This window comes from Budorcas taxicolor, chromosome 3 (genome assembly GCF_023091745.1).
Source record: "Budorcas taxicolor isolate Tak-1 chromosome 3, Takin1.1, whole genome shotgun sequence".
Taxonomy (NCBI): domain Eukaryota; kingdom Metazoa; phylum Chordata; class Mammalia; order Artiodactyla; family Bovidae; genus Budorcas; species Budorcas taxicolor.
Window position 1 is genome coordinate 51932845 of NC_068912.1, and position 22289 is coordinate 51955133.

Below are 22289 nucleotides of genomic sequence, written 5' to 3' on the forward strand. Positions count from 1 at the left end.
AACTGCAGAGCCTCGGACTCCCAAACCTCTCTTGCCTACAAGCAATCAAAACGAGAAGAGTCCACAGTTAGTGGTGTTCATCTTGCACCATGAATACATTTTGCCTAATTAATGATACTTAATTCAGATCTGTAGTTTCTTATCACTTGTATTTGAAGTGTACTTTTAAAAACTCAGAGGTACCCACTGAATAGAATAAGACTCCATAGATAATACAATTAAAAAGTAGATAATTAAATGAGTAAAAAGGGAGGAAGGGAAAGTTTTTATAGAAGAATACCAATGAATAGCTATAGAAGGAAGGATGGAATTAGAAAATCATCAATTTGTAACTGTCATAGTAGAAGTTGATTAGGCAAGAGTCATCAATAGATGCTGAATCCAGTGGTGGTGGAGGGTATTTGAGGAACAGTATATTTACATAGTCTTACTAGTTATTATTCTAGCCAAAATCCATATAAACTGAGTCTAATCATGAGCAAATGCTGAAGAAAACTAAATTGGGTCACGTTCTATAGAGTAACTGGCCTGTCCTTTGCAAAAATGTTGGTTATCGAAGAAAGGTTGAAGAGCCATTCCAGATTGAAGGAGGCTAAAAAGACATCTGGGATCCCTGGGTAAGGACTGGCACTGTCACTGTGAGGAACGTTATGGTGACAACAGGAGGAACTGAAATTGAGCCTATAGATTAAAGTATCAGTGTTGTATTTCATGAATTTTATAATAGTACTTTTCTTATTCAAGAGCATATCCTTCTTAGTAGACATAATACACTTAAGCATTAAGGGTTAAAGGGCCAAATAGTTCAGAGAAAAATTCATATATAGATAGAATATAAAGCAAATATGGCAAGATATTGAAAACTGGTGAATCTAGTTAAAGAGTATACATGAGTTCTTTGTACTATATTTGCAACTTTGTAAATGTGAACATTTTAAACCCCAAAGTACATTTACAAGATAGGAGTTACTAGTAAGTTAAATTATAGCCTTTTCTGAGAATTTAAACTCTCATTACTTCTAAATTTAAAAGGCCAAAAGTCAAAATTAGTTGTTATTGGGCTTCCCAGGTGGCTCAGTGGTAAAAAATCCGCCTGCCAGTGTAAGAGACACAAGAGACATAGGTTCAGTCCCTGGGTTGGAAAGATCCCATGGAGGAGGAAATGGCAACCCACTCCAGTATTCTTGCCTGGAGAATTCCTTGGACAAAGAAGTCCACGGTGTTGCAAAGAATCAGACACAAATGAGCGCACACACATGCATACACACCTTATTGTTATCGGCACATTTATTTAGCACTTAGTATGTTCCAGATATTGCATAAGTGCTCTAATGTTTTCTCTTATTTAATTCTCACAATAACCCCATGATGATGGGGATATTTACAGATGCATTTCCAGATGAGGAACTAAGATTTAGAGAGGTTAAGTAGTGACCCAGATCACTTGGCTAGTTACTGACAGAGTTGAGATTCAAATCCAGAAAGGACTTAACTCTACAAGCACTTATTCTAAATTGGCTCCCTTCATACTCAAAAGCACTGTCAGTCTCCTATAGTTAAAGGCATTTGTGTAACGGTCATTACTATAAAACCCTATACTCATTTTGCCCTTATTGTGCAGAGTTGCGCTGTCCAATTCTGTAGGTACTAGCTGTGTAGGTCTATTTAAATGAAGTAAAGTCAGAAATACAATACCTTAAGCACCCTAACCATTTCAGGAGCTCAATTTCGGGAGCTACTACATTGGGCAGGTTATGAGCAAGGACTTTTGCCTACACTGGTTTGAATCTAAGCAGTAACAAGGGGAAAGTGTTTAATTTCTCTAAGCTTAACTTTCCTCAGTTGTAATTTGGGAGTGATAATAGTCACTACATCATGAGGTTGTTCTCTTGATTAAATGCAATTACATGTGAAATGTTTAGTATGGGACCTGGCATGGATAATTTCATAAACATTACTACCATTTTTGTTGCTATTTATTATTAGTCATTAGTAAAGACCACTTGGGAAGGATGTTGAATTTACATTTCTAATTATGAAATGTCTAGCTTGGCCAGGGAGGCCTGGCATGCTGCAGTCCTTGGGGTCGCAAAGAGTCAAAACGACTGAGTGGCTGAACAACAACAACAACTAGCTTGGCTGGCCCCAGACTGAAAGGAGTTCCTGTTTCTTTGGGCTGTAGATCCAGATGAAAGTGGGGGTCACATATATTGTAGTTGCAGCCATCGCTTTCTGGATTCTTTCTTCAAACTGCCTCTCTGTGACTTTTAAGGGAAAGTGTCTTACGCCTAGTTATTATTTATTTGCTTTAATTCTGTTTAACATCGGTAAGAACTGCTTCTTGGCCATCAGCTTATGACACACTAACAGTGAACCGCAGGAGATGGTTTTAGTAAACAATTCAACATCAGCCCTATCTGGAGTTTATCCCATGTAAGGAGATTGTAGAACAAGTGATGAAACTCAAATTACCAACACATGGGAGGCAGCACTGGGAGAAGTCAAGGATCCAGATTCTGGGGCACCTGAACTCTGCCTTGCTGTCCAACAGGCTTTCTTTAGGGAAAACGGTTTTCTCTATCTGTGCATTTCCTCGTGACCTGAAAGAGATGGTGGAGCATCTGTTGTTCATTCGGGTTCTTAGATCATTAGACAATGAAAGGGTACAAGTTCTCTCACAAGCTGGGCAACTCTCCCTAACAGAGATGGTGCTGAAGGGAAGGAGGCAAGGTGAGCCCTTCCCTTGTTCTCTGTAACTTGAAATGAATGACTTGACAGCCACTGGGGCAGAGGGATCTGGATAGATAATTGCAGGTGTGTTTCCTTTATTCGTTCATTGTAGTTAGAGGTAAGGGATAAGATAACTAAATTATTTTACATAAAGTGTTTCATCCAAACACTTCAGAAGGTCCCTGGAATCTTTGGAAACTGAGGCTTAGCCATGTCCTTCAGTGTCTTTTCCCAGGTTACCTGGAGAGCTCAAGGGAGCCGAGGAGAGAGGGTAGGTCCCATGATTCTCAGTCTAAGATGTGCATGTCCTTTGCTGATGGATTTGTTTTAGTGTCCTAAAGCTGTCTTTACTTTAGAGTTATAATACTTTAAAAGTTTTGTGTGTGTGTGTGTGTGTGTGTGTTTTGTCTGCATTGTGTGACTTGCAAGAGCTTAGTTCCCTGATCAGGGATTGGGGCACCCTCAGCAGTGAAAGCACGAAGTCCTAACCACTGGACTGCTAGAAAATTCCCCAACAGTTATTATTTTTAAGTAGGATTGTGCTGTGCTTAGCTGCTCAGTTGTGTCCGACTTTCTGTGACCCCATGAACTATAGCCCGCCAGGCTCCTCTGTTTATGAGGATTCTTCAGGCAAGAATACTGTAGTGGGTTGCCATGCCCTCCTCCAGGGGATCTTCCCAACCCAGGGATCAAACCCCGGTCTCCCACATTGCAGGTGGATTCTTTACCGTCCACCAGGGAAGCCCAAGAATACTGGAGTGGGTAGTTTATCTCTTCTCCAGGGGATCTTCCTGACCCAGGAATTGAACTGGGGTCTCCTGCATTGCAGGCAGATTCTTTTCCAGCTGAGCTTCAGGGGAAGCCCAGGATTGTGAGAGAAGTTCAAGTAGTGATATTTACTCATCTACAAACAGGGTGACCTTTTAAGTAGTCAAGTCTGCATTATTATAACTGTCCAATTTACAAAAGGAAACCTTTCATAATTAGTTAGCAGGATCTTGTTTTACACAGACTGTCTCAGACACCTACGAGGGTGACTGAAAACATTATATTTTAATGCCATCTTAAGATGGTATCTGGTTATCTGTTTTCTACTGTCAAATCTTTTCAGTCCTCCTCTTGATTCCACTGTGTAGGCAAGAGGGAGTGTGTCAGGTAGGGAGGAAGTGGGATTGAGTTTCCTCTGCAAGTGCAGTTCTTTTATCTGGTTGTTCTGGTTACCTCAGAAATGGGAGTGGTTGAGAGTGATTATTTCAGGCTGAGTGTCAAGTAGTAGATCTTTGAGTATGTCACTCACACACACACACACACACACACACACACACGATCGAGTTGTCACAGACTTTAGGTTTTCTTTTGCAAGGTGTAGGGATATCCCAGAGAAGATTGAGTCGGTTAGAGTTATCCTTCAGTGCAACCTAAAATAAAAATAATCCTACTCTCTCAATCTGTCAAGTTGAAACTACAAGTACAAACTCTCTTAGAAGGATCATCTAAACTTATCTTTATTTATGCAATTATTTCTGCATCAAAGACAAAATAGTGCAATAAATGTCTAAACTTTTAACCTAAGTTTGCTAAAAATGATTGAGCAGAGTCATAATACTGGATTATCTTTAAAAACATGCTATAATTTGAATAGGCATTTCTCCAAAGAAAAACACAAATGGCCAATAAACATGTGAAAAGATGCTCAATATCATTTGTCATTAGGAAAATGCAAAGATGCATGATACAGGGTGCTCAGGGCTGGTGCACTGGGATGACCCAGAGGGATGAGATGGGGAGGGAGGTGGGAGGGGGATTCAGGATGGGGAGCACATGTACACCCATGGCAAATTCAAGTCAATGTATGGCAAAACCAATACAATATTGTAAAGTAAAATAAATAAACAGAAAAAAAAGAAAACCAATAAATAAATAAATAAAACCACAATGAGAATCTACTTGACGTTCGCTAGAATGGCTTTAATAAAAATGGCAGATAATAACAAGTGGTGTTGAAGATTTAGGGGAATTGGAATACCCTTCCTTGGTGGGAAGATTAAATAGTGCTTTGGAAGACAATTGGGCAAAATATATGTGCATGGAAAAACTTGTCTACAATTGTTCATAACAGCATAATTCGTAATAATAAAAAAGTGAAAACAACCCAAATGTCCATCAGCTGGTGAAGGGTTAAAAAGTGGTATATCTATACCCTGAGATATTATTTGACCAAAGGAATGAAGTCTGATACATACGACAATATGGATGAACCTTGAAAACATAAATAAAAGAACTGAAAGTGAAGTCGTTCAGTCGTGTCTGAAACTCTTTGTGACCCCATGGACTGGGGCCTACCAGGCTCCTCTGTCCATGGGATTTTCCAGGCAAGAGTACTGGAGTGGGTTGCCATTTACTTCTCCATAAAAGAAGTCAGACACAAAAATCTACAGTGCATAATTCCATTTATATGAAATGTCCCAAACAGGCAAATCCATAGAGATGGAAAGACAATCAGTAGTTGCCAGAGGCTAGTGGGAGAGGAGGATGGGAAATGGCTACTAACGGTATGGAGTTTCTTTGGGGTGAAAAATGTTCTGAAATTAGATAATGGTGATTATTACCACAGTTGTGAATATACTTAAAACACTGACTTGTACAGTTTAAAAGGAGGAATATTATGATATCTCAATGAATTATAAGGGTAAATTGTATAATTTTGTTTATGTAATTTATATAATAGAATTATAATAAGGTTGAATTGCATCTTAATAAAGCTGTTAGAAAAAAAAAAACTTGCTACAGAATTATTTTCAAAATGATGTTGTAAAATCAGTGAACCCAACTTTAAAATCATTTTACTTTATTCTGTGAGTTTTATTTAAAAAGAAAAACAAAAAACCTTGCTTTATTTGTATTACAAACCTGAGCATTCTCTGCTGCAAGGTCTGTAGACTTAGAACTCTAGAACAAGCAGACGTTCTCAAATGCCTGGTTTCCAGTAACGTGAAATGTCTAATCCAGGAGTCTTTGCAGCCTTTATTTTGTTTTGTTTTTTATTTATTTATTTTTGGCTGCCCTTGGTCTTCATTGCTGCACACACAGGCTTTCTCTAGTTGTGGTAAGTGGGGGCTCCTCTTTGTTGGGGTGCTTGAGAGAGATAAGCAGCAACTTCTTCCAACCTCATTCACTCTTGGGATAACAGTGCTTTGATTTATTTTTTCCAGCCATTTATCAGTAAAATCAGGAAAGCAATGCCTGTAAATATGTGTGTTTGAACAAAAGTGGTGAGTCAAAGGGGCCCCCTTAAAGGTAGAGTTTCCAGTATTTGGGGCATACTTAACACCAAAATATTATTCATTGTTTGTCTGAAATTCAGATTTAACTACGTGTCCTGATTTTATCTGTCAGTTCTATCCAGAGGTAACTCAGATTTTTGTTTCTAGTTCACACTCTGGCCTGGATGTCAGGAGGCCCAAGTACTAATCTTTGGTTCCATCACTGACTAATTATACATCAAGCACTACACAAAACCACTTAACTACCCAGGTCTCAGTTTCCTCATCTCTAAAGTTAGGAGGTGGCACTAGGCAATCTCTGAAGTTACTCCCAGTTTTCAAACTCTCCAAGAATGATAGTACAACTGCCGCATACTAATATTACATCCCAGTTTAACTGGAAACAGAAAATGGTAATCTAAACATTGCCCCTTCAGCAAATCCAAGTAAATATCAGGGCAGGGCAATTGAAATAAATGAGAGAAACCAAATTCTATGCTCTTTGGATTAAAAACAAATAAAAATTTAACCCTAATGAAAAATGTAAATTAATACCAGGACCATGCTTAATATTTAAAACCTAGTTTTGTGTTTCTGATGGGGATTGGGGGTTGGGTAAACAGGCTAAGGTTGCCAAAATTGGTTTATCCCTGTCACTTAAACGGCGGGGGGTGGGGGGGGGGGCGGGGAACAGGTCCAAATATGTTGGGGCTCTGCCACCAAACCACAGGCAGTTCTCTGGTCTACGCGGCAGTTTGGATGACTGACAAGGCTCAGTGAAAAACAAGTGCTATTTGTTTTCCTGTGCCCAGTATTTAACTGGAAATCAGAAGGCGAAATTTCCAATCAGTTGTTAAATAGCCCCAGATGTGTGCTTAGCATTACTCTAGGAAGGGACACGCACAGCCTGTAGCACAGCGCATGTCCAGAAATTCCTCTTTTGAATCCAAGTGATGTGTAATTGAGCCCTGAGCATCCAAAAATACCCTCTGAATAGCTCAGACATTCAAGTTTGCTTGTGGAGGAGGGAACTTTTAAAAAATTTCTATATTCTCTACTGTGCTGCAGTTAAAAAACCTGGACATGATTTCTTTTTTCTTTTTGAATTTCCTCCTTTCTCTTGTTTGGCAGTTCTCCCCACCTTTAGAAAAACATGGTGTTAGCATACTTGGTGTGAGGTTTCTGTAGCTACTTGTTCATTCATCCAACACCCAGTTTTCAGTGCCTGCAGGACACTGGGAACTATGCTAAGTGTGGAGGCTCCAGAGCGAAATGGGGTGGATTGCCTGCCCTCAAGTAAGATGGGAAAGATGGTTATGAGACTGGGAAGTACCACTGGCGGATCCTGAAAACTGGAGAATGTGCGAATCCTCTTATTTCAAGTGCAATTAAGGCAGCTCCCTCTGTGAGGCTGACCCTGGAGCAGCGTGTGGTTGAGGGCTTAGGGGTGCTGACCTAAGCACCAGAAGTGCTTAGCTGGAAGTGTCACCCCTATATACTAGGGGTCCAGATACGCCATTTTGAATTTTCCAGTGAGGTCTTTCCCCAAATAAATTCTCTCTTAAAGGCAGATTAAATAGCTAAATGTTTCAAGATTGGTTCTTCCTTTTTCTTTTTTAAAAATATCTCTTGTGGAATGACTCACTGTGTCCTGTGGGATATTCCAAGTGGTTCTGTACCAGGCACTTTTGTTCCAGAGGCTGCTTATCTCCTGGTTTTGTGGCTTGTCCATAAGAGCCTTAATTATAAGGGGCTTGGTCCTTTCATGCACTGGAGCGGTCAACTACCATATTTCCTAGGAGTGAGTTTCTGGCCCTTTTGCGGCGAGAGAGCTCTTCCTAAATGTCACGGAGGTAATTAAGAGCATTGGAAAGAGTCCAGTTTCAGCTAGTAATCTTGGTCCAGAAAGAGTTCTTGAAAGACTTCCTAGGATTTACCCTAACTCGTATGAAAGCTGGTGAATGCTGCCAGTGAGTGGCCCCTTGGCCTTCTGAGGTTTGCCTGGGTGTATTCTTCCTGATCAAGACATCCTGTCCTGAAGGCTTCATGCAAACATAGACTTTTCCTGCCTCTGCTGGACTTGCTGTGCCATGTCTGCGTGGGAGAGGGCTAGTGTTTCTTTGTGTGGAATCCCATGGTGTCCTTTAAGGCTTTACTGTTTCAGGCTGATCTGGTAATGTGAGCAATCTGCCCTTCCCAAGCATTGGGCAATTGTATCAAATGTTACATCTCCAGTGCCCTTGGTGAATGCGGTAGGCAGCCTCCGGAGAGCTGTTTGGTAGAAAAAGCAAATATTTTGTTAAGGGAGATTGAAGAATATTTTTTTCATGTCATGAGTTGGGGGAACTCTGTCTCCTGGGAAGTACTAGTGAGGCTGACTTGAAAGCTCATTGGCGTTGCATTGGTCCTCTTATGAATTGCAGACATTGAGGTCCTTGGTAAGCGTTCCCCATAGGAGCTGATAGTCACTGTTTCTCAAAAGGACCACAGGACACTCTGACTCCTTAGGCAGAGTCGTTGGAGTTATTTGAGGCAGCTAAACATAGGATAAATGGTTTTCCCCAAGACCTAGTTGCAAGAGGTTGTCCTGACTGTGTCTGACTGTACATAACAACAATATTCTCAGATGCTGTGTGAAGCTTCTGAAATAGTGCTACCGGTGCTCGTGGCTGGAAGTTAGTTATAGTGGCTGCCACCTTAAAAGTACCAAAGCCTTCTGAAAGGGATTGAAACAACCCCCATTTTTTTTTTAAAGTCTTTATTGAATTTGTTACAATATTGTTTGGTGTTTTGGCCCAGAAGCATGTGGGATCTTAGCTCCTCAACCAGGGACAGAACCCACACCCCCTACATTGGAAGAGGGAGTCTTAACTGCTAGACCACCAGGGAAGTCCCCCCTATTGGTGTTTTGAGCCCTTCTTTCTGTGATATTTTCCCCTTTGTTTGGCGCCTTCGCCATTGTCCCTCAGTCATAGTACAAGGAAGGTGACTCTCCTACGGGACATCATTCAGGTTACAACTTAAAAACTGCTTCTTGACCACTTTTCCAGCAACATTAAGTCCGTGGGTTCCTCCGCTTGGTCTCTCTCGGTCAACCCCACCAGGATGCCCGGCTCTAATATCTGCATCTGTCCTTAGCCCTCTGGGGATCATTTCTTCATTGACGTTAAATGAAGTTCAGTTCAGCCTTCCCAGCTTTGGCATAGGAGATCTCCTTAGTCTTCTCCAGAGACTGTGAACCTTACACTGGAAAACTATGCAGCCTGCCTTTGGTTGGAAGCTAAGCTGAAGGAAGTTCAAGAGGGCTCCAGCCAGTGGTTTGGATTGAAGGCCCCACTCCATCCTGGCACCCGAGGACATGTCCCTTTGAAACCCCTTTCCCCAAAGTGTTCTTAGGTCTGTGGTTTCTGGGTCAGAATATGCAGCTCCATTCTCTTGGAGCTTGCATCAGCCCTTTGCAGAAGCTGTATCAGTCAGGGGTTATCCAGAAAGGAAAACAGTAGGAGGTATATATGGGGAGAGATTTATTGCAAGAAATTGGCTTGCACCACTGTGCACACAGGCAAAGCAAGGCAGACATCCATAGGGCCGGCAGTCAGGTAGGGTGGCTGGAACTCTTCAGCAGGAATGGAGCTGCTGTCCACAGATGGAATGCCTGCTTCCTTAGGGAAGCCTCAGCTCTGCTGTGAAGGCCTTTCAACTGATTGAATCAGACCCACACAGATTAGCTAAAATAGTCCCTTACTTAGAGTCACCTGGTTATGGACTTTAATTACATCTACAGAATACCTTCACAGCACATCTAGATTATTGTTTGATTGAATAATTGGAGACTATAGCCAAGCCAAACTGACATATAAAAGTGAATGTCACAGAGGCTTTTATATTTCACATTTTTACAGCCTGATGTTCTTGTCATCTTAGATCAACTGTAGTCTCTATTCAGTCATTTTCAGATCCTGTGCAGTTTTTGTCGCTGTTGTTTACCATAACAGATCTCTCTTCTTCCAGCCAAGCCGTTTTTCGCTTCCATATCAGTCCTTATGATTTTCTATCTGCCCCTTCCATTCTGTTTCTCCTCCACTGCTGCCAGCACGACTCCTCCAGCTGCTGGGAAACGGGAGAGAGACAGAGAGATGGACAGAGAGAGAAGGAAATAACCAGACAGGGAGACTGTGCAAGAGGCAGAGAAGGCGTGATCCCCAGCTCTGCCTCAGTGCTTTCCTTTGTCACTCTTGTACACACCTGGGTTTCTATTGTAGTTTTTGGAGTTCTGCAGATGCAGTTTGAGCATGCACTTGTCCCTTGCTAAATTTCTGTAAGCTGGGGCTTCACCTAACCTCTCAGTAGGAACTCTGACAACAGAGTTGTCAGATGTGAGGATTCAGAATCTATGAAATGTGCACTGAGTGACCTGTAATTGCTTTTATGATTTTCTCTCCCAGTGTTCTATTGATGGGAGCCCAGGGAGCTCCTCTCTACCTTACTTTACTGATTTCTTGAGCTTAGTAGCTACTACTCAATGGAGGTGGAGTAGAAAGAGCTCTAGAGTGGGAAGAGAGGTGTTTGGTTTTTTTGTCAACCCTGCTTTCTACCAACTTTGTGCCCCAGGTGTATTCTTTAACTTCTTTGAACCCTAGTTTCCTTGTTTCTAACTTAGATTGTCCTGTCTTGATAAAGAAAAACTCTGTAGAGGGAATTATAGGTGCCTGTTTGGAGTCAGGTGTTTGAAAAATTCAGTTTGTGCCCTTGAACCTGCGTTGGCAGATTGGATATAACTTAAAAGAAAAATAGAAGAATGAATCCTTCTTAGTGAGGAATTTCCCAGAAGCATATTTGATGGGCCACAGTGTATTGTGGATCATGGCAAGGACTGATAATGATGCCAGCATTTTGTTTACTTCCTGGAAAACACTCTAGATGATAAATACACTTTAAATTTTGGGTCACACTCCTTCTAACATCATGCTATATTGGAAGATGGGAAAGGGTAAATATAAAGAGTCTTGAGAGATGATTTTATAAGGTCATCGAGGATCCCTGTGTGGCCTGGGGCTTTACTTTGGAAAACTCTATATGATAAAGCAGCTTGCACTTCATTAATTTGGTAACCTGTGGGGACTGAGTTCGTCTTTCAGAATCAGTGAGTTATTTTTCTTGTCTTTGTGTATGTGCGTATTCATATATACTCTCATTTTTGTAACATTTCCATGGGAGATTAGAGTATTGCTTTTGTACTGGCTCATGTTCAAGTTTGTGCATGTTTCTATTCTTTGGGTAGCATTCAGAGCTTTCCTCTTGGACATGTGTAAATATGTAGGGCATTAAAAACAGAGGGCATTTTCAATCCTTTAGTTCTTTATATTTCAACAGAAATAAAAATTAAAAGCAGAGGATGATCACCATGAGTGTTTTGAGGAAAATTGTTGAATATGTTTTAAGTCATTTTGTTGGACAGAGTAATCTGGTTGTGGATACAAAATTAAAGCATCCAAAAATTTTTAAATGGTCACATGGATTCATGTTTCTTGAGTGCACTGTTGGCAGAGATCACAATCACATGGCTCATGAATATTTAGCCTTGCAAATTATGCTTGTAGGTTCCATGGTCATGGAAGTTATTATTTCTTTAAAAAAAAAACTGAAAAAAACACAAAGTTATGATATATGATTAATAGAAAACAGGTTTCAAATCATATGACAGGAGGAAATAGGCAAGCACAGTCCTACCAGGAATTGGGGTAGGGAGAAAGTGTGATTTTCCTCTTTCAGAATGTAGGGTTCTGTCCTCTTTTGGGAGGTAAATGTTTCAGTACTGTTCCAGCACTTTATGTAAGTTTGTTTTTGCTGGACTTGGTGCATGAAATACATCAAAGCACCATCTCCTCATAAGAGTGTGGGCACTCTTATGAGTTCTAGGGCAGATCAGATCTGCATAGATCTTACTTATGCAAAAACCTAAACTCTAGAGAGATGCCTCTCCTACTTTACCATAAGTCTTTTTCTCCCCCCTAGAATTGAACTAACACATTCTTGGCATGGTAGGTGTTTCTGAAATGACCGTGTATTTTCCTTTGCTTTATTTGTTTTCCTTATTTTACTTCTTCTGTTCTGTTAAGCAGGCATCTCCAGAAAGAGATGTGTTGGTGCAAGTGTCAGGAAAAAGGAATAGGAGTAGTAAAGACTGGGTGTAAGGCAGGTCAGGAGAGAGAGAGGAGCTGACCCTGATTGTGCAAGTGCTGCACTTTCAGCAATGCCAAAGTCATGTAAATGTATGAAGTTGGGTATGTGCGTTAGAGCAGCCTCATGCAGCTGTAACCTGAATAGCATAGCAGGCACTCACCCAAGTGATAACTCAAGCTCCAAATGGACCAGCTATTGGGTGCGCGCACACACGTGTGTGTGTGTGTGTGTGTGTGTGTGTGTGTGTGTGTGACACACACAGAGAAAGAATGATTGATTGATTCTTGAAACAGATTTTCCTCTGACATTTCAGCAGGCATTTCTTTATCATGGGGGAGCTATAGTTCCTCATTTCACAGGGCTCATTTGTATCTTTTTTGATATATAAGAAGATGACTCCCAAAATGACTTGCTTTACACTATCGCTCTTGGCTTTTTTAAAAACTAGTGTGCAGGAGAAAATTCTTGCTTGTTCTCCAAGTAATCCTATTCATGCTTTACAAAGATTACATAATGTTTTTATCTATGGCCTAGAACAGTGATCCTCAAGTATGCCTGGCCATCATGGGGTGGCAGGCAGATGATTATAAAGCAGTCTCCTGGACCCTACATGCCCACTCCACCCCAGAATCTGCATGTTAACATACTTCCACGGTGATACGTAAGTTTGAGGATCACACTTCTGAAAGAGGTGGATGTCTTCCTTTTTTAAAAAATTAATTAATTAGACTGTGTTGCACTGCGTCTTCATTGCTGCCGTTCTCTCTAGTTGTGGCGAGCCAGGGCGCCTCTTCATTGTGGTGCGTGGGCTTCTCATTGCGGTGATTTCTGTAGTTGCAGAATGCAGGCTCTAGGGCATGCAGGCTTCAATAGCTGGCGACCGTCGGGGTCAGTAGTAGTGGCTTACAGGCTTAGCTGCTTCTTGGCATGTGTAATCTTTCCTGACCAGGAATGGAACCCGTGGCAGGCAGATTCTTATCCACTGTACCACCAGGGAATTCTGAGACATCTTCTTATCACTGGTTTTACTATATCTTCAAAATCTGGTGTGTATTTTACATTTATGACACTGATCAATTAATTACATACATTTCAGGCTCTCAATGGCTAGTGGCTACTGTACTGAACAGCTGTAGAGCAAGGAGGGCCTGACCTGGCAGACACAAAATTGACCATGGCACTCTTTCCCGTCTCTCCCCTGCTCCTAAATATGACCTCAGAATACTTTCCAGCATAGAGCTTTATTTAGGCAGCCGCTGCCAGTTAATAGGACTTCAGATTCATGCTTTCATCAAATAGTTATTGAGTGTCTTTTTTATATCCAACACTGTGCTTTGGATATGCCTATAAGCAAAGCAGTCTAAAATCCCAGCCTCTGAAGGAGCTTACATACTAGTGGGAGGAGATGGGCTATAGGCATAATATATAAGTAAATTACACGGTAGTTTAGAAGCTGACTATATTATATTCTAGAAATAAGAATATGTAACTCAGGTTTGGGTGCTAGAGTTGGGGTTGCGGGGTGGTTGGATTGTAATTTTATATAAGCCACATTGAGAAGGTAATGTGAGTAGACATGAAGGCGGAAACTTAAGAGAAAACTTAACTGCCACCCGGGCAGTTAAGCGCAGCCTGCATTTTCACCTGGGAGCATGGATGAGGTGGGAGAGGGCAGGTAGGACTAAGTGAGGACTTAAAATATGGTGTTATCCTCAGCAACGATTCTGTCTCCCTCCACACTGAAGAGATCACAGCAGCTTGGGGGAGGCCAGAGAGAGACTGTGAGGCAACCGCCAGACCTCTGAGTCAGCTGATGTGCTGAGATAAGGGCTAAGATGAGGAGCCCCAGTTCCAGGAAAACAGCGTCTACACCCATTAACCAGCATTGCTTCCCTTCACTGGGCCTGGAGAGATCCATCTTGAGGCTTCAGAGGGTCTGCTTAGGACTTTAAGAGTTAAAGCTTAAACACAGGTGTGGAAACAAAAGGGCTGGTTGCCTCTTTTGCTTTTTTTCTTGCTCTTTGGACAAGGTTGTTGAATCTGATCCAGAAAAAATAACAAACTTGGCTCTTGTTGCCTAGCCGTAAGTTCTTGTAATAAAACTCCCAGCACTGGCAGAGAGAGTAATGTTCTTTTAAAAAAAAGTCTGGTAGCATAATCAGAATTTAAAATACAAATGGTGCGCATGGTTTCAGTAGGGAAGAGCAGTCACGAGAGGGGGTGGTTCAGTGCATTTCAAAGCCTGGGGCCTGTTGGGCAGTCCAGTGCTTCATGTTTGTCCCTTCAATGGACACTTGCTAAGGTTCAGGATTCTCCGAGCTTGGGGCTCTGTTCGTTCCCACAGGAAAACGTTTGTCATGTTGGAATGTCAGAGGACTGGGTTTTAATTAGTAAGCAGGAGAAAAGTTCAGTGGTTTGTGCAGGAAGGCACAGAACTACTAAATGATTTAATAATTGGTTTTTAGGGGAGTTAGTAGGTGAAAAATCAAATACTAGTTTCAAAGCCTGGCAAAAGATCATTTCCTGGGCAGTGAGGAAAGCAAGGTTTGTAAGAATAAAGATATTATGGCTTAGCCTTTCCTGTAACACCATTGAGCTTTCATTCAGCAAGTGGTTACTGAGTCTCTACTTTGTGCCAAGCACCTTGCCAGGCCTAGGAGATGATTTAGAACGAGCTGGGTGCTTTCTTGGCTCTCATGATGTTTGTCAGGTGGCATGGCAGCAGGTTTGCTGGTAAATGGTAGCAGTTCATGTGAGAGGGGCTGGGCTCGTGGTGTGCAAACGGCAGCTCCATCTCCAGGAGAGAAAGGAGTCTGAGAGGTTTTACAGAGAAGGTGCTACCTGTGGAGGACAAGGAGCAGTTACAAGGTGAGCACGGGGTAGGGGATGAGCAAGCCAGGTGGGGAGAAGAATGTATAAAGACCCAGGAGATTTTAAGTAGCATGATGTGTTGTGCCACTGTGAGTGATTTCACAGGGCAGGTGCTTGGGGGAGTTCTGGGAAGTGGGGTGAGCAGAAGCCCTCTCTAATCATGTGCCAGTTAAAATGCTTAGATGCTATTCTCCATCATTATGTGTTTTACTTTTTAGAAAGAGATTGGCAGCTTACACAGCAGGAGGTTACTGTAATGGTTGAGATGGGACGTTGGTTGAGATGTAAGAGCCAGCAGTGGCGTGGGTAGCAGGGCAAGGACCTGCAAATAAGGTGGAGGATGGAATGAATTGCCTTGAAAAGTTTCTGCCATTTTATCCAAATGTAAAACCCTTGCTCTTAACATTTTTTAAAACAATTCCATATTCAGTCATGTAGTAATTATCCTTGTAATAGTGATTGTAACCCCTCCTCATGTTAGAAACATAATATTTTCCCCTCTCGCTCTCTTTTTTTTTTTGCTATTCTCTTTACATCTCTTTTCTTCCATAAACTTTAGCCCAAACCAGACTCTAGCAAGGACTCCACTCTAGGGAGATCAGGCAGGGACTGGAGTGCTGACCGGTAGAGGAGTGGCACTGGCCTGTCATGTCTTTATTTCAGGAGAGCTCTTGAGGGGTCCTAGGATGACGCCCTTGCAAACAAGATGAGGACTATTCCATGAGATCACTTTGTAGTTGGTGAACAGCCTGCAGGCGTGCTAAGTCACTTCAGTGGTGTCTTGACTCTTTGCAACCCCATGGACTGTAGCCCACCAGGCTCCTCTGTCCATGGGATTCTCCAGGCAAGAATACTGGAGTGGGTTGCCATGCCATCCTCCAGGGGCTGTTCCCAACCCAGGGATCAAACCCACATCTCCTTCAGCTTCTGCACTGCAGGTGGATTCTTTACCACTGCCCCACTGGGGAAGCCCTGGAAAACAGCCTGGGCCCCTGCAAGTTCTGTTGCATGTGCTCAGGTCAGCGTGAGAACGTGCCTGCAAGTCAACAGACCTCAGCCTTGTCTGGTTCAGCATCTCAGGGATTTAGACAAGTGTGGAGATGGCACACACATGAAGTTTAGAGATTTTTGACATCAACAGAATAGATTTTTATATGGTCTCTATGGAATTGAAATGAGTCTAAAGACTTTGATTTATATTAAGATACACCAGTGTAGGGGAAGGAGGAGAAGAGCCTTGAGCTGATAAAATCAAGACCTGAGGCTTGAGGTACTGTTATTCCTATCTCCACCTCCCTGGTGTGAGCTGCCGTTCTTTCTTCCCTGGATTATTCCAGAAGTCTAGTACTAGTCTCCTGCTCCTTGTTCCGCTTCAGTCTAGACTGGCCACAGCAGCCAGCGTGACTTGTTAGATGTTTTCATGAATCCTCAGTGGCGGCCCATCTCACCCAGACTAAACACTACAGTCCTTTTCAGTGGTCTGTGTTGGACCTGCTGGTCTCCCCTGTGGCCTCTCTGACTTTACTCCTACTCATCTCTATCTCACCCCTGTGCTCCAGCCATGCCCGCCTCCTTGCTGTCTCTTTTCTGTGCCAGACCTATGCACTTGCTGCTGGCTCCTCCCCGGCACCCTTCCCCTGATGTCCACATGGCTGCCTCTGTCATCTCCTTCAGTTCTTGACCTGCCCAGTGACTTTCTCAGTCAGATTTTACACTTAAAAGTAGAGTGCCCCTCTTCTCTTCTCTCAATTTATATCATTCCTTCACACTTGTTAACATGTATTTTAATTGTTTATTTTGTTCCTCTGACTTCCTTGCTAGACTGTAAGCTTCACAAAGCAGGGAATTTTGTCTGTTGCCTTCTCCACTATATTCCCAGCACTTCGAACAATGCTTGGCTCTCAATAAATATTTGTTGGATGTTTGTTTAAAGCATAAGTGAATGGATATGAGATTATAGTAGGGTTCACCTGATATAGGGTTCAGTGATCTTGGGCCTCATGTGGCATCCATAGAAAGATATTTCGTAAAGAATTGACTCACGTGATTATGGAGGCTACAAATTCTGCAGACTCAGCTTCTCAGTTTGATACTGAAGGACAGCGGACTGCTAAAAGGACAGCAGACTGCTGTAGGCCCAGGAAGAGCTGATGTCCCAATTCAAAGGCTGTCAGCTGGAGAATTCTCTCTTACTCAGGGGAAGGGTCAGCCTTTTGCTCCATTTAGGCCTTCAACTGATTGGGTGAGGCCCATACCAATTGGGAAGGGCAATTTGTTTTAGTTGGTCTACTGATCTAAGTGTTAATTGTGGACTTCCCTGGTAGTCAGATGGTTGGGAATTCTCCTACCAGGGCAGGGGACATGGATTTGATCCCTGGTTTGGGAAGATTCCATATGCCCTGGGGCAACTAAGCCCATGTGCTGCAAATACTGAGCCTGCCCTGTGAGCTGCAGCTGCTGAGCCTGAGAACCACAACTGCAAGGGCCTGTGCTCTGCAACAAGAGAAGCCGCCCTAACAAGAAGCCTGTGTACCACAACAAATAGTAGCCCCTGATTGCTGCAGCTAGAGTCCACATGCAGCAACGAAGACCCAGCACAGCCAAAAATAAATTAACTAAATGAAAAAGAAATGTTAATCTCATCCAAAACACCCTCGCAGAAATGCCCATAATAATGTTTGACCGAATAACTGGCACCCTGTAGCCCAATCACACTGACACCTGAAGCTAACCTTCACAGTACTCTCATCAGACCACACCCCAAACCCTGGGTCTCGTCCCAGGCACCACATTCCAGAGACTCTGCTGATGAAGATATGACAACCGTGGTATCTAGGGAGGAGTCCAGGGGGTTGGGACTGTTGCCCTCAAGAAGTGAAGTGGTGGTCAGGGTTGAGTGATAGCTACAAACATTTGAAGGTTCGTCTCATGGAAGAAAGAAGAAGGGATTCTTTGGTTTGGAAAGCCCAGCTCAGACAAGTGGGTGGAAGGCAAATCTTACAGGCAACTATAAGTAAGAAGGGACATCTCCTGCTCTGAGAGCCAGTGAAGTCTGCTTTCTGGAAGGATGCAGGCAGGGCCAGCTGTGACCAGGAGTGAGAAGTCGCCTGTTTTGATCCGGCCTGGTTGCTGATTCTCTGACCTTGGGTAGGCCTTTAGCTTCTCTGAGGTTCTCTCTGTGGAAATTGGAGTAGCTTACATCAGAGGTCATCCTGAAGATCAGGTGAAAATAACCATACCTTGTAAAACTCGGTGGGGCTCAGGGGAGGCCTTTGTGTGTGAGCTGCTGTGTCAAGTCAGAGAATGGGTGGTCAGGAGGAGCGCTGACTAACCCCTTGCTACGGCAGAAAATTTCCACTGACCTGCAGTCAGGGACGCTTCACTGCCCCTGGCAGCTTTGCTTTCTTCTCGTTGGAATTTGCCTGAGGAGTGGCAGTTGACTCCTTTTCCAAATTCCTCAGCCCTGAGTGTGTGATCTGTGCTGCTGCTGGCCCTGGAGAAGCCAGATGAGTGGGGCAGATGGTGAGTGAAGGGCGCTCCTCCTTCTCGAGGAGTCAGCTCCACGATGGCATTGCGTTTAATGACTTCAGGATACATTCCCAGGTTGCTCCCCATTTCTTCTCTTATTTACACTGCTCACATTCTTGCCTCTGGAATGCACCAGGGTGATCTATCCCACCTTCCACTCTGAAGAAATGTACTCTCTGCATAACATAATTTAAAGCCCTAGTGTTTTATTTTCTGGTTGTAACATGAATGAGAAAAAAGGAAAGAACGGAACATCCAGGGAGGCTTGCCTAAACATTCAGAACTGCGCTGGCAGTGGGACAAAGGCCTCTGCACTGCTGTGGGTTTTTGCGGTGACAGCCTTGATAAAAGTGACTTTTTAGTGCAAGTGCTTTTCAGTGAAAAGAGGATTTTACTACAGTGCTTAAGTCAGAAAATCAGATAAGCATTGTCTGAAGTTCAGTGTTGATGAGTAGCTAAGCTTCAGAGGATTTATGAATAGGTTGGCATGGTTATTGTTGGCAGGTAGATGGCTCAGGAGCTTTTTCTTATGCAGGCGATGTCAAAACAAGGTCAGAGCTAAGTGTGCTCCCACTGGTTTTGTTTATAACTGGCATTGGGACGTGTAGCAAATGTCATTGCCACATTTGGTAGCGCTCTATAGTGCCTGATACATAGTAGGTGTAATGAGTGGTCACTGTTATAGGTGGTCATAGTTTACACCCAGCTTCTTAGTGATTAGTTCTGGGTTTCCTGAGCCAATACAAACCAGAAAGTTTTTATTATTCTTTGTAAAGTGCATAGCAGCCCAGTTTTTAGGATAGAAAGAGCTGTCAGTTTGGAGATCCGATTTGAGAATCCAGTAGCTCTTTGAGTAGCAATAACATTCAGTCAGTCCAAAGCATAGGCCAGGATTTCTCAGTTGTGGTGCTGTTGAAGTTTAGGATAATTCTTTGTCATGGGGGCCATCCTGTGCATTTTAGGATGTTTAGCAGCGTCCCTGGCCTCTATTCACTAGATGCCAGTAGCTCTTCCCTCCTGTTTGTGACAATCAAAACTGTTTTCAGATGTTGCCACATGTTCCCTGATGGGCAGAATAACCCCTGGTAAGAACCACTGGTGTAGAGGAGGCTGTGAGGTGCCCATGATGGGCTTTTCAAACTGTGGATCACTCAGTACCCATTAAGGCCAGGCTTTTCAACTGTGGTTGAACATTGAAATTGTTGAGGAAGCTTTAAAAAATGCTGATGCCTGGCTCCCACTCCCAAATTCTAGTTGACTGAGGGAGTGGCCTGGGTCTCAGGATATTTAGAAACTCCTCAGATGCTTCTGGTTTTCAGCCAAGAGGGAGACCACAGCATGAGTCGGTGATGGAGTCAATGGGGTGAAGTACTGCTTTGCTAGCATTTAAAAAGTATAAGTATATCTGCTGCTGCTAAGTCGCTTCAGTTCTGTCCGACTCTGTGAGACCCGATAGACGGCAGCCCACCAGGCTCCCCCGTCCCTGGGATTCTCCAGGCAAGAACACTGGAGTGAGTTGCCATTTCCTTCTCCAATAAGTATATATAGTTGAGAAAATATTAATGCCTAGCACAGTATTTAAGGGTAAGAAGTATTTTATATGGGGCTTCCCAGGTGGCTCAGTGGTAAAGAATCTGCCTGCCAAGCAAGAGACAAGGGTTCTGTCCCTGGGTCAGGAAGATCCCCTGGAGGAAGACATGGCAACCCACTCCAGTATTCTTGCCTGGGAAATCCCATGGACAGAGGAGCCTAGAAGGCTATATAGTCCATGGGGTGGCAAAGTCATGTTCGGCCAGACACAACTGAATGACTAAACACAACAACAACAACTATTTTGTATGTGTGTTGAGGTTGAAAACACTGCTGGAAAGGGTAGAGCCATAAGCATGATCTCTGCCCTCAACTTGCTTTTAGTCTGGCTGTAACCACTGCAGAAACTGCTTGCTTTTTGTTGTTGATGATAGTTAACATGAAAACATTTTTTATTGAAGTATAATTGATAATATAACATTATACTAGTTTTAGGTGTTCCACATAATCTTTAATATTTGTATGTATTGTAAAATGGTCATCACAATAAGTCTAGTTAACATCGGTCACCATATGTAGAGAAGTTTTTCTCTTATAGTGAGAACTTTTAATATCCATGGTCTTTAGCAATTTTCAAATATGTAATAAATGTTACTAACCATAGTCACTATGCTGTACATTAAATCCCCATAACATATTTTTTAATAACATGAAGTTTGTACCTTTTATATACATATGCATTTTAAAATTATTTTATTTATTATTTGGCTGCACTGGGTCTTAGTTGTGGCAGTTGGGATCTTCCGTTGCAGTACGTGGGCTCTCTAGTTGTGATGCTCGGGCTTAGTTGTTTCACTGCCTATAGGATCTCAGTTCCCCAGTCAGGGATGGAATTCGTGTCCCCTGCACTGCAAGGCAGACTCTTAACCACTGAACCACCAGGGAAATCCCAAAGTTTGTACCTTTTGACCCCTTTCACCCATCTCACTCATCCCCTATCTCCCACCTCTGGCGACCACCAGTCTGTTCTTAGTATCTGTGAATCTGGATTTTTGTTTTGTTTTCAGATTCCATATATAAGTGAGATCATTTGGCATTTGTCTTTCTCCATCTGACTTATTTCACTTAGCATAATGTCCTTGAGGTCCATTCATGCTGTTGCAAATGGCAAGATTTTATTCTTTTTCATGGCTGAAAATATTCCATCGTGTATATATACCACATCTTTATTCATTCATCAGTGAACGTTTTAGGTCATTTCCATATCTTGGCTATTGTAAATAATGCTGCATGGTTCATATATCTTTTCAAGTTAGTGTTTTCATTTTCTTCAGATAAATATCCAGAAGTGGAATTGCTAGATCACATGGTAGTTCTGTTGTTAATGTGAAATTCAATACAAAACGTTTATAGTTCTGTGGCTTGGGAGGTTTTGAGCCTTTTTGCTCACATTTTGAGGTTCCACCCTGACACTGATAAAATCAGTTGCTGGACAATAAAGATGACATGCATACTTTCACCAGCAACTGAATTTAATTATAGTGTAGCAGCTAGATGATAATTTTCCCCCTTTGTCTGTGTTAATTATATATACCGTGATATGCTAGGTCAGCAGTGGTCTAAATACATCCAAGCAAATATTGGGTCTTGCATAAATCATCCCAGACATTTTATGAGGATCAGTCTAACGGCCTCTTGACTCCATTATCTATGGGAATTTGGGGGTCTTACAAAATAAACTGTAATACACATTCATCGCACTGCGAGGAAGTAGTGTAGAGTGGTAGAAGACCGGCCAGCTCTGGTCGCATTTTATCTCAGGGCTCAGGAGCCAGTAAACCAAAGGGACTCTTGCTGTGTTCCCGCGGTGGTGACTCTTGGCAGAAGCTGCAGCTATGGAAGATGTGGACATCGAAGTCAAGCCTTTGGAATCACTTTTACTGATCCGTTACAAGTCCATGGAAACACTCACCAAGGCTTCCTATTGGACTTGAAATACATTATCTGAAAGGTTGGCCTTCAATTTAGATATCTGGAAAATAGCGCTGAGAAGTCTTATGATTCCTCACAAAGCACTCTGTGGTCTCGTCACAAAGTTCTTTAAAAGTTCAAAGGGCCGTCCTGCATTGTTTGCAGTTTTGTCATTACCTGGAAGAAGGTAGGCTTGGGATTATTTCTTGAATG

At 42.6% G+C, this 22289-nt stretch overlaps 1 protein-coding gene across 2 annotated transcripts in view; it reads left to right on the forward strand.

Annotated features, from left to right (window-relative positions):
- The window catches only part of TGFBR3 (transforming growth factor beta receptor 3), a 199313-nt gene that overhangs the window by 125633 nt on the left and 51391 nt on the right, over positions 1-22289 (forward strand). The gene's annotated exons all lie outside the window — the stretch shown is intronic.